Source organism: Nycticebus coucang, chromosome 1, assembly GCF_027406575.1.
Source record: "Nycticebus coucang isolate mNycCou1 chromosome 1, mNycCou1.pri, whole genome shotgun sequence".
NCBI classification, from domain to species: domain Eukaryota; kingdom Metazoa; phylum Chordata; class Mammalia; order Primates; family Lorisidae; genus Nycticebus; species Nycticebus coucang.
In genome coordinates this window covers 145,206,894-145,227,674 of record NC_069780.1, presented here as the reverse complement: position 1 = coordinate 145,227,674, position 20,781 = coordinate 145,206,894, and positions in this window count along the sequence as shown.

The following is a 20,781-nucleotide window of genomic DNA, read 5'->3' as shown; positions in this document are numbered from 1 at the left end:
AGCATGGTATGTTTTTCCATTTGTTAACATTTTCAGCTATTTTTTTTCTTAGAGTTTCATTGTTCTCTATATAGAGATCTTTCACGTCCTTTGTTAGATAAACCCCCGAATATTTCATCTTCTTTGGCACTACTGTGAATGGAATAGAGTCCTTAACTGTTTTTTCAGCTTGACTATTGTTGGTATATATAAAGGCTACCGATTTATGAATGTTGATTTTGTAACCTGAGACGCTGCTGTATTTCTTGGTCACTTCTAAGAGTTTTGTACTAGAATCTCTGGTGTTTTCCAGATATACAATCATATCATCTGCAAAGAGCGAAAGTTTGATCTCTTCTGACCCTATATGGATACCCTTGATCAACTTTTGTTCCCTAATTGCGATGGCTGAAACTTCCATTACAATGTTAAAGAGCAGTGGAGACAATGGGCAGCCTTGTCTGGTTCCTGATCAGAGTGGAAATGATTCCAATTTAACTCCATTCAATATGATATTGGCAGTGGGTTTGCTGTAGATGGCCTCCACCAGTTTAAGAAATGTCCCTTCTATACCAATTTTCTTAAGTGTTCTGATCATGAAGGGATGCTCGATATTATCAAAAGCTTTTCCTGCATCGATTGAGAGAATCATATGGTCTTTGTTTTTTAATTTATTTATGTGCTGAATTACATTTATAGATTTACGTATATTGAACCAGCCTTGAGACCCTGGCATAAAACCAACTTGGTCATGATGTATAATTTGTTTGATGTGTTACTGCATTCTGTTTGTTAGGATCTTGTTGAATATTTTTGCATCTATATTCATTAGTGATATTGGTCTATAATTTTCTTTCCTTGTTGGGTCTTTTCCTGGTTTGGGGATCAGGGTGATGTTTGCTTCATAGAATGTGTTGAGTAGTATTCCTTCTTTTTCTATATTTTGGAACAGGTTGAGTCATATAGGTACTAGTTCCTCTTTAAAGGTTTGGTAGAATTCTGATGTGAAGCCATCTGGTCCCAGGCTTTTCTTTTTAGGGAGATTTTGTATGGTTGATACTATTTCAGAACTTGATATGGGCCTGTTCAACATTTCCACTTGATTCTGGCCAACTCTTGAAAGGTGATGTGTTTCCAAGTATTGGTCAATATCCTTCAGATTTTTATATTTCTGAGAATAATGTTTCTTGTAATATTCCTTAAGGATTTTTTGAATTTCTGAGGATTCTGTTGTTATTTCATCCTTGTCGTTTCTAATTGATGAAATTCGAGATTTTACTCTTTTTTTCCTGGTTAGGTTAGCCAAAGCTTTATCTATTTTATTGACCTTTTTATAAAACCAATTTTTTGATTTATTGATCTGTTGTATAATTCTTTTGTTTTCAATTTCATTTAATTCTGCTCTAATTTTGGTTATTTCTTTTCTTCTACTGGGTTTGGGTTTGGAATGTTCTTTCTTTTCCAGTTGCTTGAGATGTCCCATTAAGTTGTTAACTTCCTCTCTTTCCATTCTCTTGAGGAAGGCTTGCAGTGCTATAAGTTTCCCTCTTAGGACTGCCTTTTCGGTATCCCAGAGGTTCTGGTAATTCGTGTCTTCATTGTCATTATGTTCCAAAAATTTGGCAGTTTTCTTCTTAATTTTGTCTATGACCCAGCTGTCATTCAGCATAAGGTTATTTAACTTCCATGTTATTGTATGAGTATGCAGATTCCTGTTGTTCCTGAGATCCACTTTTATTCCATGGTGGTCTGAAAAGATTCAAGGAATAATTTCTATTCCTTTAAATTTACTGAGGTTAGACTTGTGACCTAAGATGTGATCAATTTTGGAGTATGTTCCGTGGACTGATGAGAAGTATGTGTATTCAGTTTTTTGGGATGAAATGTTCTGTAGATGTCTGCTAAATCCAAATGTTGGTTAGGTTTAAATCTAAAATTTCTTTTCTCAGCTTCTTATTGGAGGATCTATCATACACTGCCAAAGGAGCGTTGAAATCTCCAACGATTATGGAGCTGGAGGAAATCAAGTTGTTCATGTATGTTAGAGTTTCTCTTATAAATTGAGGTGCATTCTGGTTGGGTGCATAGATATTAATAATTGAGATCCCATCATATTCAGTATTACCCTTAACAAATATGAAGCGACCATTCTTATCCTTCCTTACTTTTGTTGGTTTAAAGCCTATTATGTCTACAAATAGAATTGTAACACCTGTTTTTTTCTGATTACCATTTGCCTGAAATATGGATGACCATCCTTTTACCCTGAGTCTATATTTATCTTTTAAGGTAAGATGTGACTCTTGTATGCATCAAATATCTGGCCTGAGTTTTTGTATCTAGTCACTAACCTGTTCCTCTTTAGAGGACAATTTAAGCAGTTTACGTTAATGGAGAATATCGATAAGTCTGGTAAAATTTTGGGTATCGAGTTTTTCAAAAGTCCAGTGGACATTTTTAATCCTTTCACCACTGTGGAAATTGGAGTTTTATCAAAAGTTTCTGAGTGAGTTTACTTTTGTGGTAGAGGATTGGGCTGGTCATTATGGAGGATAAGTCTGAGAATATCCTGAAGAGCTGGTCTGGTTATAGCAAATTTCTTCAACATGTGAATATCATTAAAGTATTTAATTTCTCCATCATATATGAAACTCAGTTTAGCAGGATACAGGATCCGGGGTTAAAGGTTATTTTGTTTTAGGAGACTGAAAGTGATGACCATCCTCTTCTGGCTTGAAAAGTTTCAACAGAGAGATCTGCAGTCATTCTAATATTCTTCCCTTTGTAGGTAATGCATTTCTTACGTCTGGTTGCTTTCAGAAATTTCTCTTTCATATTAACTTTAGTGAAATTAATTATGATATGCCTGGGGGATGTCTTATTTGGTTGAGTTGTGTTGGGTTTCTGAAACTGTCTGCTATCTGAATTTCAGAATCTCTTGGAATGTCTGGAAAATTCTCTTTCATAATTTCATGGAGAAGAGCCTCTGTGCCTTGCGAAGCCACTTCATCACTTCCAGGTATTCTAATGAGGTGGATATTAGCCTTCTTTGAATTGTCCCAGGGCTCTCTGAGAGAATGATCCATTTTTCCTGTCCATTTTTCTTCCTCTTTGAGAGTTTGGGAGCATTCAAAAGCTTTGTCTTCAATTGCAAAAATCCTTTCTGCTGCTTGCTCCACTCTGTTACTGTAGGGATTCTACTGTATTTTTCAGATCTTTGAGGGCTGCAAATTCTTGCCTCAATGTGTCAAAAATCTTTGGTGGTTTTGTCTTTTAATTCATTGAATTCTTGAGACAACTTTTGAATTTCTCCTCGATTTTCTAATTCCAACTTTTGAATTGCTCCTCGAATTATTAATTCCAAATTTTCCTCCATTCTATTAATCTTGTTTGCAATCCAAATTCTGAATTCGATTTCTGACATCTAGGCCATCTGTTTATGAATGGGATCTTCAGTTACATCTGCCTTATTGTTCCTTGGTGGGGGGAGGTTTGATCTATTCTAGTTATTCACGTTACCAGAGTTTTTCCGCTGATTTTGCCCCATGATTATTTTATACCATTTGACTTTCCCCCTAGAGCTTTGCCGAGGACCCATACAGAGCTACGGCCTGAGAAACACCGGACCTGTTTGGTGTGGTGGGGCCAAGTGGCTCTGTCTTGTTTTCAGCTGGTGTCTGTTTGACCCTAGTGAAACAGTTACTCTGAATTGAAGTCTCAGCTATGGAGAAATACCAGCACTTAAGTCACCCCGCCCCCCACGGGTAACAATTGGAAAAGGGAAATCGAACCTTCCTACAGACACACACCCAGGGCACCACTTGGATAGACCTCGGGTGATTGGTTCAGTTCAAAATGTCCAAATCAATTGTCTCAGTCAGCACCTGTCTCAGGTGGGAGAGTTTAAAAGGTCTCTGGCAACTAGATTGCAGGGGTCTGCTGACAACTCAAATATGACTTGCTCTGGTGCTCTGTGAAGTCAGGAGGACCCACCCAGCAAATAGATTAGTCTGGAAAGGTTGATGCCTCTTCCTCACCTTGCACCTCTGTGACACCCAGTCACTGATAACCCCGCAGGGCTGTGACCCAGTTGCCTCCAATGTGCAGATACTCCAGGGGTTTGCACCTGTTTGAATTACAAGGAGATGTATGTCTGCTCAGCCAGGCTGCTGTTCTCTGTCTCTATCTGGCAGGGAGAGGTGAGGCCTGACAACCTCCAGAGGCTGGGGCTGTTCACTCAGTTCTAGTCCCGCCCCTGATTGATGTTATTGACAGAACAGAACAACTTTGTGGGAATTTGTTTCTGTCCCTGCTAAATACCCCTGCAGAAGAGAACCTGTTTTGAGTTCCTAGAACTTGTGCCTCAGGCCCTGTCTGTACTGCTGTATGGTCTCAGCTGTAGTTTGTATTCGCAGCACGATTACCTGTCAGTTCAGCCTCTGCCAGCCCTCCTTTGTTTAAGCTGATGGTCCCCTGGGGGCTGGGTGCATCTTAGGCTCAGTAAAGTGGTCCTCTGGGTCAGCCCCATGCTGGGAATCTCCTGGCTCTGCACGTGTGTTTTCTAGTGCTTGTGCTCCACCCAGGCCAGTACTGCCTCAAGCAAGCCCTTTACTCATGGGGCCTGCGTTTCCATCCCAGATCTGTTCCGCGGTGGTTGCCATCTGAGAAGATGCCCACCCTCCTGTGGTTGCCAAGAGAGATAGGGGGTGTGACTTTGGAATATCCAGGGGTGAGCCCTATTGTTGCCAAAAATGCCTGCTGCTCTGCGCCTCAGGGCACTGTCGCTTTGGCGTGGTTTCTGCTCAGCCGACATCCTCTCCTCACTCCTGTGCTGCCTAATCTGCACTGACCAGCTTGAGTCCAGGCCCTGTCCACACCCCTTGAGAAATCACCCAAGAATCTGGACTCCTGGAGGACAAGCCTCCAGACCTCAGAGTGAGAGTGGAGGGGAGTGATGGGAGCTCAGAATTGCAGGTAGAGAATGTATACAGTTTTACACAGTTTTATGCCTGGCAGGAGAGCGCTATGGCACCCTAGTAGGAGAGGTAGGTCCAGTTTTTAGAGGGTCTGTCCTGTGAAGTACAGTGGCAGGACTTTTGAACTCTGCTTGTTTGTTTGTGGGGTACTCTGAGCCATTCTTATGGGGGAGGGGACTCCCGTCCACTTGGTGATGGATTTTGTGCCTTTTGTTTGTATCCTTGGGGTTGCAGCTCGCCTCAGCAGGGTTGATGTGCGTTCTTCAACCTTTTCTCTTGGTGCAGCTCTAATCCACCAGGTTACGCTAAATTTCTGTCCTTTAACTTTCCTTCTGGACGGGAGCCTCTGTGGAAAGCTGGCTTCAGTCAGCCATCTTGTCTCCGCCCTCAGAAGGAATTCTTAAAATGCCAATCTTGTAAATTGCACCATTGATCAGTCATCTCCATTAACTCAGAATAAAGGTCTTGAATATGCCCAGCAAAAAATAAAAATAAAAATAAAATAAAATAGGAAAGTGTTCAAGATGCATTTGGAGCCATTAGTCTTTCTTTGGGGGCTGAGGAGAAACTGCTTATGCGTTAAATCTTTATTCCTACTAAATGAAAGAAAGTCAAGGAAGCCATTACTTAAGGGAATGGGGAGTAGAGTTCAAGATCTTCTGAAACTTATTTCAAGGGAAGCAAGATTTTATTTTATTGAGACAGAGCCTAAGGTGTCACCCTGGGTGGAGTGCCGTGGCATCACAGCTCACAGCTCACACCAACCTCCAACTCCTGGGCTCAAGCGATTCTCTTGCCTCAGCCTCCCAAGTAGCTGGGACTACAGGCGCCTGCCACAGTGCCTGGCTATTTTTTGGTTGTAGTTGTCATTGTTTGGCAGGCCTGGGCTGGATTCCAATCTGCCAGCACTGGTGTAGGTGACTGGTGCCTTAGCCGCTTGAACTACAGCACTGAGCCAAGGGAAGCAATTTTAGTCAGTATATTTCCTCATACTTTAATGTGGCACTAGTACTCAGAGCTTCAAAAATTGAACCCTGACTCAGTTGCCACAGTTTATAAGATCAGAGACAAATGTTTTTAGATATATTTTCTATCAGAAGTTAACAAATTCATACCTTCTCCCATAACATGAAAATAGCTGCTATTCAAAGTGTGAGACAATCAAGGACAGTTGATTGCAGGGTTCAATTGCTGGTAGAACCATTGCATCCAGTTTTGGAGTGTTCCATGCACAAGTAATGGCTGTGATGGAAACAGAGCACTTCCTCTGCAGTACCCATTGTCCTATGTAAAATTCTATGCTATGGAGGTTGAAGTGCAGACTTCACAGGTAGGGTCTGATTCCCCAGAATGCATCAGGAACACTTTGTGGTGACAGTACAACACCTGTAGGGATGGTTTTTATGTCTTCTGGAGGGCCCCCCACAAGTTCCTTCCCTTTTGTCTACAGGATGGTCTGAAACCTCAGCAGGCCTCAGGCCTCCCTACATATTCCACTCTGGCTGTTCTGAGCAATTCAGTGCTCACAACTCCAGAGCTTGTGTCTCCTTGGCCTGACACGTGCCACTTTCTCCCTGCTTGTTGCTGGTACAAGCTGACTCTTTCCAACACTCATATGTCCCTTCCACTATGAAGCTTTCCTCAGCTCTTCTGGCTTCTGCCAGTCTCAGTCTTTTGGCCTCCCACAGCCTTCGCACACACTTTATGATAGCACTTTCCACCTGGTTTTAAAAATGATTCTTTCACATTTCCCACTCAGGATCTGGAGCTGTTTACCTAGCACCTAGCTGGTCTCAGTGAGTGATTACTGGCCTGAAATGTACCTAATGGGAGCTGGCATCATTCCACTTTTCCTGATCTGTGTTATGTAATTTGTCTGTGGTGAATCTGGCTTTACCTTATCTGTCTCATAGAGCTGTTTTGATGATACCTGCAAGTATAGATGAGAGGATATTGGTTAATAGTCTCTGATTTTGCTATTTTGTGAGTAAATTATCAATCAGGAAATTGGCACTCTTATCTGCTGAAGGCTTGGGAAGGACTCAAGGAATTCATCAACATGTATCATATGACTATTCAGGACTAGCTTTTGCTTGGAAAAGTCAGGCGTAAAAAAACTTAGGTCTTCCAAAGGAGTTTAATCTTACCTGGGAGATAATTTGAGCTAAGTGTTAAACTGTGGGTGATGGGGTTTCCTTGAAACGTGGCACCTTGGTATACTGCTTTTTTAAGCTAAAGGAATTTGAGTAGCAGCAGGTGTTGGAAGGCCCTCAAGGGAGAAGTCCCTTCCCCATATCCAGAGGAAAGGAGCATCTTTTTTTGTTTTTTAAATTTCAGATTAACATGAGGGTACATACTTTTAGGTTACAATGTTTGTGTTGTTAGGTAAGGTTCCTGTTATTGCAGAGTGTAGTGGCTCATACCTGTAATCCTAGCACTCTGGGAGGCCACGGTGGGTGGATCATCTGAGCTCAGGAGTTCAAGACCAGCCTGAGCAAGAGTGAGACCCCATCTCTAAAAATAGGTAGGCGTTGTGGCAGGTGCCTGTAGTCTCAGCTACTTAGAAAGCTGAGGCAAGAGGATCTCTCAAGCCCAAGAGTTTGAGGTTGCTGTGAGATATGACACCATGACACTCTACTGAGGGTGACAGTGAGTCTCTGTCTCAAAAAAAAAAAAAGGTTCCTGTTGTCTTTGTGTCCTCCATCTAGGAGGTGTGCTATATACTCTTACATTGTGCCCATTAAGTGGGAGCACACCCATCACCCTCCCATCTCACTGTTCCCCTCCTCCCTTCTGCCCACCAACTTGAATTAAATTAAACTTTCCTCTTATCCAGTTTAATATGAAAGATGTAAAGTCTCCATGTTTTTAATGGCTGAATAGTATTCCATGGAATACAAATGCCACAGTTCATTAATCCATTCATTGGTTGATGATTGTTTCCACATGTTCCTGGATTGTTTCCACATCTTGGTGATTGTAAATTAGGCTGTGATAGGTAATCTAGTGCAAATCTCCTATGATAAAATGATGTTTTTTCTTCTGGGTAGATGCCTAGTAATGGGATTGCAGGATTAAATGGAAGTTCTATTTTGAGTCCTTTGAGGATTCTGGAATTGAGCATCTTTATCTTGGGAGCTGAAGGGACACTGAAGGGCCCTACATGGGTAAAGAGAAGTTCCCTGTGTACACAGTAGGCTCTCAGTAAAGACTGGCTCACTGATACCTGTGTGAAACAGGAAGAAGAAAGCTGGTAAAAGAGGGTTATTTATTTCTACTTTGAAATGGCTCCACCCCTTGGATGGTTAGAGCTTCTGTTTCCTACAAAGAGAACACAAGGTTCCACCAATTTTGGAGCTCATAGAAAATCTGCAGAAAAATTTCAGACAATTTCTCTAGTGTCTATCAGAGTCAGCTATCTTGGGGAGGCACTTCTCACTTCTTTGAAGGAGGCTATTGTTAAATTTTTATAGAATTACTTCTCTGAAAAGTGCAAAGTACTGAACTATATGTACCAAGAACATGATTTTATTAATTTTTTTTAATCTGTATTTCTTGTGAAACAGATAAAGGAAGAATCCTTTGCATACCTTTTACTGTTTAGGGTCAGGACCACATTTCTTCAAAGGCCTTCATTAATATCTGAGGTTACTCCCTTATGAGGCCCAAGGTCTTACTGGTTCATGACGAGAATTTTGCAAAGTATGTCCTAGGATGAAATGTCAAAGGGTTTGGGATTAGAGAGGCTGCAGAGAGATTAAAGTTTCAAGTATTTAAAAGCTGTTGTTTATCAGGAAGTGGACAAGCCTGATGACTTTGGAACTTAGAGCACTAATGAGAAAGCATCACTTTATTTTTGTATTTGACACTTATTAGACTCCCTTTATGTATTAGGTCCTGTACACTAGGCAGGAGGGATACAAAAGAAAAAACGGTAGAAACTTCCCCGTCCCTCTCTGCAGTCCAGTGGGGGAGATAGAAATAGAGACAAACTGTTGGATGCTTTGGACAGCCATAATCTAACTTGAAAGCCCCGTGTGGGAAACTAATGCCTGAAGGTTATTTGACATATAAAGTGCACAGAACAAAGTGCTTACAGCCTCCCGAGTGGGAAAATGTCCCACACAGCTGCTTCTGAAGGTGCTCCTACAGACAAGGTATGGACAAAATTTGGCCTGATTCAAGTTCAAGGTCTATATAGAGACCATGGCCTCTTGTCTGTCCTACCTCCTCACCACAGCCTCTCACTCCTGGAGGAGCATTTTTAAGTGGGTGGCAAGGTCCAGGAACATTCATTGTGTCAGGGTTTCATGGCTGGAGCTTTTCTCTAAATACAAAGGGGCTGACCTGCTCTGGCTCCCAGGGCGGAGCCTCCTCGGTTCCTTCTAACTCAGGATATTCAATCATAGTTTCTCTGTTCTACTTTGCAAGGCTGGGGTGGGGCTAAAATGGACCTGGAGATGCTGCTTTTGGGCTGGGGAGACTTTGGGTGACTTGATCAGCTCTGTCTTAGGTCTTTAGGATAAATCCTCTCTCTCCACCCTGTTCCTAAACAAGCATCTCCATGAATTTATCATAAAAGTGAAATGATCTAGAAAGCTGATATGAAGATAAGGAAAGAAGCCCAGAGGCTGTGAGGATTGCTGTGGTGTGAGGCCTTAGGTGGGTCTAAACCCTTGGCCTGCAAGTTCTACCACTGTGCACAGGTTCACCTAGCTCAGCAGGAGGGTCTGTTGAGCTTTGGTACAGAAGTCAGAAGAGAAGGCCACAAGAATAATAAGTTCCAACCAAAAATTTAGCCATTACACTTAACAAGTTTGAACAAGATGAAGAGGAGGGTGGGAACGTGCCCTCGACCTGCTGCAGTTTGAACAGTTTAGGGTTGGTTGCCATAATTGCTATTCTAGAAAAATTCCATAATGGAAAAATAATCAAAAGGACTCATTTTGGAATAAGTTCAGTAGAACCTCCATAGTTGACCACCTCTCTATAGTGACCACCTCCTTAAGTTGACCTAATTTGCACAGACCAGACATGCACTACATATCAGTACAGTAGGCCTAATTCCTTATATTGACCATCTCTGAATGCTGATTAGTTTGTCACAGTCCCTTGGGTTTTAACTTACAGTGGTTCCACTGTAGTTCACACTCATCTCAGTTGAGTCAGTTTGTAACAACTCCAAATAAGAGGTATGCTGGCTCCACAAGGCCCTGCTCTCAGATGCAAAAGAGTGTCTTTCTAACTCAGGAAACACACTGACTGCCCACAGCACACAACTCTCAACTCCCAGGCAGAGACTACCATAGGCCATTTTTTCCTTCCGGACACCCTCACAGCTCCTTTCTCCCCAAGTTTAACCCATTTGCCTCATAACAGCTCTCCTATAATTTCACCCCTGCTTTTCTGTAGCTACCCCAATCAATTTAGCACCCTCTTGGGGGCAGTAATGCAAGGGGACTCTTTTCTGAGTAAATACCATGTCCAGATCGGTGTATCTGAATGCTGGCTTTATGTTAGAAACAAGTGGTCTTTAGAAAAATACTGATGACTGAGGCCCATCCCAGACAAGTGGCATCAGCATCTCTGATGGTGGGCTCCAGTGCACAGTAAGGGTTGGGAACTATTGCTTTTAATCATCCCTCCAACCCTAACTGATTATAGACTCCTGGAGGCTATGGTGGGGGTATGATGGTATCTGACACTTCCTCAACTCTCTCTATGAAAATTGTTTTGCAGTGGAGGATGCTTACTACTCATGACCGACTCTGTGACTTCTGTGATGGCTCTTTGTACCTGGGTGGCCCCTCTGGGTCCTCTCATTTCACACTTTGTCATCTGAGAGAGGGTAAGTCAGGGCACTTCCCACCTCTTCCAGGATGAGAGAGCACTGCCAGGACCCTGCCCTGCTATCTTCACAAGCAGAGGGCTGTCGTAGGCCTTTTGAGAGACAGAGTCAAGAAAAAAAAGACAAACTTGTGAAGAGGCGTCTAGATGCTTCCAGATGCACTGGCAAAATGTTTGAGTCTGAGGATAAGAGATTTGAGCTGGGCCTGAAGGAGCCCAAACAGCAAGTCTCTATTGACTGTGTCAGAGAACAAACAATGCAAAGATTTTGCCTGGGTAGGGAGGAAGTTCACTGATGTTCAGTCAGATTGGCCAGGCTGTCAGCTGCTCAGAAAATTCAGCCAGACCATGGAAATCTGCCCAAGGATTTGCCAGCCCTCTACTGTGATTTCGGAGCAGCCATTATGTTTATTTTTATTGTGAATGAGGTTTGTGCCTCCAAGAAAGAGCATCATCCTAAGTATATGTAGAGTCAAGGAAGAGACACAACACTGAAGAAATGGCCTTGAGCTTCACCTTGACTGAGGCTGAGGACTTGCTGCCCAGAGGCAGAGTTTCCTTCTCTGTCAGCTGGGTTGTGGTTTAAGTGCTGAGATGTGGGATGAAATAAACGCCGTCCCCAGAAGGTGGCAGCACACACCTGAAGCCACAGCCACCAGTTGTCACATAACTGGGATCCCAGGAGGAAAGACTGGAAAAAGCCTGGACATTCTCCTGACTGGAGTTTCCTCTCTTCTTGAGCAGATGTTGGTGTTCCAGCCAGGACACTGGAGCGTGGACTAGGGCACGGATGTTGTTCCTTCAGCTTTACCCACCCTTTCTCCAACTTTGGCCCTCTCTTGACTTTTAGCTTGGGTCTCTGTACACTAAGCCCGGAGAATAAAATTGGATATTCTTTACAGTCTCTTATGTAATCTAATTCTCACTTGAGGAGAGAAGAGTGTGAAAGATGCTTTCTTCTTTGCTTAAGTGTTTAGAGTTTAAGTGGTTATTGTTGTTGGAATGTCTAGAATCAGGAATGATAGGCATCACTAAAATAAATGATAGATAAAAGCTGAACCACAAATGAGGAGCATGACACGTCCCAAGAGAAGCATAAGACAAAGAACAAGAGCCAGACACATGCCCCCCCTCATCCTGCCATCAACAGTGGGGGCCGTATTTCTTGACACAAGATCTGAAGGTGGTTGAGACTTTTGGACTGAATCAAACATTCAAAGTGTGAAGAACTGAACAGAATAAGGTTCCCTCTAATAATTACTGGCTAGGATTGTCTGCCAGCCCCAAGGAAACAAACATACTAATGTTATAAATCAACTGGAGAAGAGACTCTGAAAGTTGAAGTTTTCTTGGATAACCCACATGTTTTCCAATGGGAATCCAGTGGCTCTTACCTTTATCCATTTGAATCACTTGTGGCACCTTGCAGATGCCCAGACCTCACCCTAGACCAATTAAATCATAATCTCTGCAGCTACGAACCCCCCTTGCTATTTTACCAAAGCTCTCCAGGTGCTTCCAAGGTAGAGGCAGGTTAAGAACCATTGCTTTAACCTCTTTTTGGGAGAGCCAGTCTTTGCAAACTTTTGTCAATATCCTCCTCCTTGCCAAGGAAAGGGGTGTATCTGGGCTACAAGTCTTGCTTATTAAGGGCCCATGTGTAGCAGCTTGTGCTGGGTAAGTGAATGTGATCTGGCTGGTCCATAGTAAAGGGACAGGGTTAGAAAGAGCTGATGCTCTTCTGTGTTGACTGACTTTGACTTTCTCCCTGTGCTTTAGATAATAGCATGGAATGCAAAGGAACTATATTTATGTGCTAGACCTGATTCTGGGAACTTGGCATAAAATATCTCTTTTAATCTTTACAAGTGGGTGTTTTTGTCCCCTATTTACAGGAAAGGAAACCAAGGCTCAGTAGAGTTAAGCAGTTTGTTCAAGGGCTGGACATGGGCTATAGTTGGGATTCAAAACTAGGACTGTCTGACTCCAAAAGTCAAGTCTCAGAGCATGTGAACTATGCTTAGGTGAAATTCAGCACCCCAAACATGTAAATAGCACTGGGGAAAGTTCAAGAGAAATTGACTTGGTAGGTCTCTGTTCCCAACAGCTGTGTTGAGAATGTGCTAGAATCAACTGCGTAATTGGGCGTGACCCACCCAAGCCTCTTCCATCTTGCTGGAGTCAGGAGTCAGCAACAGGGCACCATGGAGCGTCGTGTGCCTTGGCTTTGAAGGCCCTGTCTGATGCACCTGAGGCACTGGCACGAGGGAAAACTGAGAGCGGGAGAAATAAATAAGACTAGAGAATAGAAGGAATCCCTTCATTGACCATTGCAAAGTCTGGTCACCGACATAATAAAAGAAGCAGTCCTGACTCAAGTTCAGCATATTTCTTGTTTTTACTAATGTTCCTGAAATCGAGGAACCACAAATCTCAGAGGAACTTGTAGGGAAGGAAAACATCTTATGAGTGTCTTAGATTCATTGACTGGGACCTTGCAATTTAGACTGACAGACCAAAGACAGATTAACGAGAGAAAAACAGCAGTTTGTTAACATTTGCATCTTGCATACGTTGCACTCAGAGATAAGTAACTCAAAGAGGTGGTGGGAACTTAGGCTTATACATCATCTTAATAGGAGAAGAATAACTTTTTAGAGAAGTGACAAAAGGAAAAGGACTGAGCTTCTAGGAGAAACAAGTTACAGGAAGTTAAATATCTGGTGGAAACTAATGGAAAGTAAGGAGTAGTTAGTAAGGTTTGTGTAAACTCCTCTGGTACCATCTCTGGGTGAATAAGGGCTTATGGTTGTTTATGATCAGTTTTTTCCTTCTATGACTCCTTTACAAATTTATTTTCTGCTTTTAGACAAATGGGGGAGGGCAGAGATCTACTTCTTCTTAATTGCCTTCAGTTCAAAATAATCCTTATGTCAAAGTGGCATATTTTGCTTCACTTTAAACTCATTCTGGAGCAAACCTCTGCTAGATGAACATCTCTGCAAGGGCTGAGTTCTAAGTGGGAGCTGGATCTCAGGTGAGGACACTCTACCCGTTCTGGTATTTGACATTGGTGGAGATGGGGAGATCCCTAGAGGAACCAGTCATAACTTAATTATTACACTAGTGCTCTATCAGATCAGAGTACAAATCTGTCCTGCTTTAAATGCCCAATGATGACTTTGAAAGTATGCATCCGAACTATTTCCAACCGCTTAAGAAGATACCCTGTATAGTTACAACCTGGGGATAAAAACAGGCGCATCTATGTATAACCACCACCAGGTTATTCATAGAATGTTAGGTGGTTTTCCACCCACATATTATAATGCTAGTGCTCTAGGCCCCAAAATATTATTCCAGACACCTGAAACAATAAACGATGTGAAGCAGGATTCCCTGAAATTCTGGGTGTTCTGTTTTTTTCTGCTATATCTTTTCTAACACCAACGTACTCTGCTCTCCAGATTTGGTCTGTATCCAACCAACCGTTGGGGAAATATGGGAACGAATACTGCGGAATTTATGTGTTTCTGTCACAACTTCAGCACTCTGACATATATTACCAGGCAAGAGATCAAAGAGACAGTAGATAATTATATTACTGTACCACAGAGCAAAGTGTGCTTGTTTCTAAAGAAGTTGTATTGAGTTGTGATTTATCGGAGAGCAGTAAGGAATCTCATAAACATTTTGGACATATTTTTAAGATGAAAATATTCTAGGTTAGAAGATAATTTATTTGAAAATCAAGTACTTGTGCTTCAGAATCAAAGAATTAGATCAGATCCCATAAGGAGCAAGTATAAAGGAGCAGAGATGTCTGTCTTTTCTTTTTCCTCTTTCAAAACCAAGTTGCCACAAGGACACAGAACAAGCATTGTGCTGACGGCCAAGAGACTTGGCTTCCAGCATGAATGATGACCCAAGTTGTCATTTGGGCTGTCCTTAGTCTGTTCATTGGTTAATGGGAAGCAATAGTGGTTGCCCCATCCACAGTAATGGTGTGATAATTTGGTGAGAGGTGTAAACGACTTGAAAAGGATGAAATTCAAGATTACTGAGCTGAACTTCCTCCTCCCTACTTGCTATGCATATGTTTGTTTCATTATGCTTCTGACTGATAAATATTGTCTCAGGTGTGAGGGATCTGCTTGCAATACTAGATTGAGAAAGTCAAATTGGGTTGGTCTGGGTGACAGGATAGATGTCCTCTCACTTCCTCATGGCCCTTTTGGTTGAAGAAAATGAAAGTACCAGAAAGAGGTAGTGTGGACTTCAACAAATTGACTGAGTCCATCTATAGGAGAACATAGCCCCTTGTGACCTTTTAATATATTTTCTTGATGAAAGTCAATCCCTAATATAAGTTATTTACTGTGTGTGAGGTACTTAGTAGAACTGAAAGAGAAGTCATGGTTCTTATCCATAGGATGCTTGCACGTGGCTGCAGAGAGGGGCATGGTGTAGACAGGTAAAGACATTGAGTTAGGGTGGCTTCTAATATGCATAGACCTGATTCTTCACTTAGGGGCAGGGCCTGGGACAGGCAGGCTCCAGGATAAGCCAATGTCACAGTTTTCTAACCTGCACAGCCACTTCCCTACATATTAAACAAAGCCATCTGCTGGTAATCAAAACCCTTTACTTAAAAAGAAGTTCTCATGATTTTTGGTTTGTCCTTTTACACTATTAAATACTATTGAGGATTCTAATGAGCTTTATTTATTTTATCTATCAATATTTACCATATTAGCTATTAAAATGGATATTTAATATTTGCTTAAGAGTAATAATAATAAATGTGTTTTTAACATTGACAATAGATGTTTTAGGAAAAGTAACTATATTATCCAAAATAAAATTTTAGTGAGAAGGTTGACATTGTTTTACGTTTTTACAAATCTCTGTAATTTCTGGCTTAAAGGAAGACAACTAGATTTTCATATCCATTTCTGAATTCATATCTGTTGCAATCTGTTCTGCTGAATGAAGCATATGAAGGAAATCTGGAGTCAGCCAGATAATTAGTTGGAAAAGGAAGAAGTACTTCATTAGTCTTTTTTTTTATTTTTTTATTAAATCATAGCTGTGTACATTGATATGATCATGGGTAGTCTTTTTAGATAAGTGAGAATATTCTGTTTTGATACTAAAGTATGAGTTAACAAGAGGTAGAATCTTTTTTTTTTTTACTTTTTTTAAAATTTGAGATTAATATGAAGATAAAAATGATTAGGTTACATTGGTTTTGCATTTCTTTTCTTCTTCTTTTTTTCTTAATATAGCCTGAAGTCTGGTAGGACGATACCTCCAGGTTTGTTTTTATTGCTAAGAATAGCCTTGGCTATACATGGTTTTTTATGGCTTCATACAAAATGAAGTACTATTTTATCCAAATATTTAAAGTGTAATGCTGATAATTTAATGGGGTTTGCATTTAATCTGTAGATTACCTTGAAGAGTATAGATATTTTAACAATGCTGATTCTTCCCAGCCAAGAGCATGGTATTTTCTTTCATTTATTAATGTCTTCTGTACTTTCTTTTCTTAGAGTTTCATAATTCTCTTGTAAAGATTTTTCACTCCTGTGTTATGTATATTCCTAGGCATTTAATTTTCTTTGAAGGTACATTCTTAGGTATTTCATTTTTTTCTTTACTCTGATGTTATTTGTGTCCTTGATTAATATGTTGACAGAGAACATTTGAGGAGTGAGGTAGTTTGTAGGCAATGTTGTGGTGAGATTGCTGAGTAGATACAGAATGGAGTAATGACCAATAAGGCCCCAAACCATAGTCTTTTGGTTAGATAGAAATTCTTTGCATTTTTGGGCGGTACCTGTGGCTCAGTCAGTAAGGCACCGGCCCCATATACTGAGGGTGGCGGGTTCAAACCTGGCCCCGGCCAAACTGCAACCAAAAAATAGCGGGCACCTGTAGTCCCAGCTACTCGGAAGGCTGAGGCAAGAGAATCGCTTAAGCCCAGGAGTTGGAGGTTGCTGTGAACTGTGTGAGGCCACGGCACTCTACCAAGGGCCATAAAGTGAGACTCTGTCTCTACAAAAAAAAAAAAAAGAAATTATTTGCATTTTTATTCGACAAATATTTACAATTTAAACTCTGCTCCTATGGAGTTGAAAAACATCCTAGATGATAGAAAGGCAAACTCAGTACTATACTGAAGGAACCCTCTTTGCTTACTTTGAAATTTTGGAAACATTTTTTAATAACTCCAGTCTATGGATGGGGGAATTGAGTCTCAGAGAGGATAAATAACTTGTGCAAACTTATATGACTAGAAATGGTACAGACAGAATTCAAACACCTATTCATCCATCCATGATTTTCCCCACTAAATTAGTGTTCTCCTCTCAAATGGATCTTACTCCATTTGAGATGACCAAGAGTCATGACCATGAGACATGAAACTCATGGTCTTCTCTGGGGAAGGGGAGGAAGAAGGGTAGGGATGAGTTAAAACAGAATAAAACAGCCTCGGCACCCATAGCACAGTATGTGGTTATGGTGCTAGCTACATACACCGAGGGTGGCGGGTTCAAACCTGGCCCAGGCCAGCTAAACAACAATGACAACTACAACAAAAAATGGCTGGGCATTGTGGCAGGCGCCTATAGTCCCAGCTACTTGGGAGGCTGAGGCAAGAGAATCACTTAAGCCCAAGAGTTTGAGGTTGCTGTAAGCTGTGATGTCACAGCACTCTACCAAGGGTGACATAGTGAGATTCTGTCTCAAAACAACAACAACAACAACAACAACAAGAAAACAGAATAAAACAAAACAACACAACAAGCCATCAGAATTTTAACAGGCTTGTCAATCTTTCTACTATTAGCAAAATCATGCTTTTTTTTCTTTTTGTGAGACAGTCTCATTCTGTCACTCTGGCTAGAGTACTGTTGCATCAGCTTAGCTCACAGCAATCTTAAATTCCTTGGCTCAAGTGATCTTCTGCCACAACACCTGGCTAATGTTTTTTTTTTTCTATTTTTAGTAGAGACTGGGTCTCACTCTTGCTCAGGCTGGTCTCAAACTCCTGAGCTCAAGCAATCCGCCCACCGCAGCCTCCCAGAGTGCTAGGATTATAGGAGTGAGCCACCACTCTGGGCCTCCTCCTCTGCTTTTTAAGATTCACCATGAGATTAAATGAATTTACAGGCATTGAATGTAAAGGTCCAAGTGTATGTGATGTCATTTATAGTTTCCAACATTGTCCCTGGATTGGAAGGAAATAAATTTGTTACTAACTTAATAACTCAATATAAACTTTTTCTGACACTGCTAGTACAGTTACTTTCAAATGGGTATGAATATTTTTTATTGCATTTAGTAAAAAAGATTTTCTAATATTTATGAGTACTCCTTTCCTGGGTTATTCTTAGCAAGAATAAAATTTAAGTTCTTAACATAAGTTTGAAGTAGAGGCAGTTGGTTGCTTCATATTCCTTTTTAACTTTGTCAGAATTTGTCAAAACATGATATAAAGTAAAAATACATGGAGTAGGTGAACCAGAATAGGTTTATTTATAAGAAGAAACTTGAGCCAAATGCAGCAATAAACTAAAAAATGGAGCAAATCACATCAATTAGTTTTTAAAAGTAAGGGAAAACAAGGAGGATTAAAAAAACAAAACAAAACAAAACTCCCCAAACTAATGAACTAGTTGAAACCAGATGTGAATATTATTGGGATGAAAAACTTACCATCTTAGTAATTGGCATCAGAAAATATCTTAGAAAGGGCATCGTCTTACTTTAGGAAAACCTTTCTACTCCACTTAGGGGAGGAAGGTGAGGCCCTGGCAGGGTGGACTGAGGGAGGACAATCATCATATGGCCATGGAGGGGAGAAGGAAACCTTTCCCTGTACCCTCTGAGTTCTTAGCTGTCTGTAGTAAGAGATAGATTAACAAAAGCAGGACAGACACAAGTTTATTTACATGTATATTTCATCTATATAAAATTGATAGGGGATATCCAGGAAATGAATAATTCAAAGAGGTGGCTTAGACTTCTAGCATCTTCAAGAAGGAACACTCTAATTTATTTTTTTGAGACAGAGTCTCACTCTGTCCCCTGGGTAGAGTGCTATGGCATCAATGCTCACGGCAAACTCAAACTTTTGGGCTCAAGTGATCTTCTTGCTCCCTAGTAGCTGGGACTCCAGGCACCTGCCACAATACCTGGCTACTTTTTCTATTTTTAGTAGAGACAGTTCTCGCTCTTGCTCAGGCTGGTCTTGAACTCCTGACCTCATGTAGCCTACCCGCCTTGGCCTCCCAGAGGGCAGAACACTATAATTTTAGAGGAATGTCAGGACAAAGGAATGGTTCTTTGAGTCTCTGTGGGGGGAACATCCATAGGAGCTGGCCAGGTCTGTCACCTGATTCCTCAGGTACTGTATCCAGGCTGTCATGGGTCTCATGTCATCAATGATCAACCCTTTTTCTTTCTGGTAGAGAAGGGAGAGGGGAGGGTGACAATTTTCCTTTGTAAATTGACATGCTGCGTTTAGGCAAATGGAAGAGGGCAGGGAACTTTTCTTGTATCTACTTCTTTTCAATTGCCTTAACCGCGAAATAGGCACATAATGCTTATGCCAGAATGGCATAGATGTGTTTTTGGATGGTGTATTCTGGTCTCTTATAAGAAGTATCTGGATGTCAGGGTGTCGGAGAGATGAGGCTGGACCCTTCAGGAGGAGTGAGAAGACCTTTTCAGAACAGGGATCTTTAGTATCCACTTGAAAATTGTTTTTTGTTTCCCTTGCCATGTTACAAACCCTTCTTACTCCTTCAGCTGCTAATACCTTGGGCTAGTGGTGTTTTTGTTTTTCAGGTGGTGGTGGCAAAGTTTCTGGAGGAATTCAAAGGAAAATGATTACTTTCCATGAGTCATTCCACAAGAACAGCTGGAGAGGGAAGACTGTGAGAGGCAGAGTCTCCGAGGAAAAGATCTCTAGAGCTGGTAGTGACCTTGAGAGTGCAGATCCCTGGAGAGCTAGATGTAGGGGAGAGGGGAACTGAATTAATGCTTTTAAATTACAAGGGACTAGGCAGTGTCTCTGGCATGTGAATTGTACAATGAATAAAACAAAGCTAGGGCATTAAAATATTCTGGACCAAACTCCCATTTTCCTGTTTTCTGTCACCTGCTGGCTCAGCAAGAATTGAGTTGATGAAGATTTTGTTAAGAATCTTGAACACTGCTCTGAGTTAACTGTAATTAAATGTTGTTCCTTATATTTGATGGTAGAAGATGGTAGCTCTGGATTAATGGTGACAAATCCGTTATGGATCAGTGCTCCTCTTTTTGTTATTATATAAAAGTAATTATAGAACAGCAGAGTGCATGTGGGGACTGTTGTAGATGCAAAGAAGATGTCTCCTGTCCCCTGAGCCAGCAAACTCAGGGAGGCTATGGCCATAGTCACAGGAGGCTGGGGCTGCTGGCAGCTCAGCAACCCATCCTGCTTCCACCTATGGAGCGTTGGGAGAGAACCGGGCCATGGGGATGGGATGGGGTGGGGATTGGGGATGAGGTGGGGTTAAAATCGCTGAAGGTCGGCTCCTCTTTCTGATCTGGTTGAGAAGTCAGTTCTCTTTTCATTCAGCTAAAATTCTTTTCTAATTCTTAATGTAAACTGCTTCCTCCCCAGTTATTATAGCAAATTATGGTTCAAACCTATAATTAACTTACAGAAACATGTTTCTGCAATTATAAGAGCACTTGTTTAGCAGAGGTGGGCAAAAACTGTGGATGTGCTGTGCTTGCAAGTGAGGTGCATTTTCCAAGTAAGTTATCAATAAAGCACAGGAGTGGATGACGTCCCCCCAATCTTCACAGCCTCAGCTTTTCTTTTCTTTTTTTTTTTGTAGAGACAGAGTCTCACTTTATGGCCCTCGGTAGAGTGCCATGGCCTCACACAGCTCACAGTAACCTCCAATTCCTGGGCTTA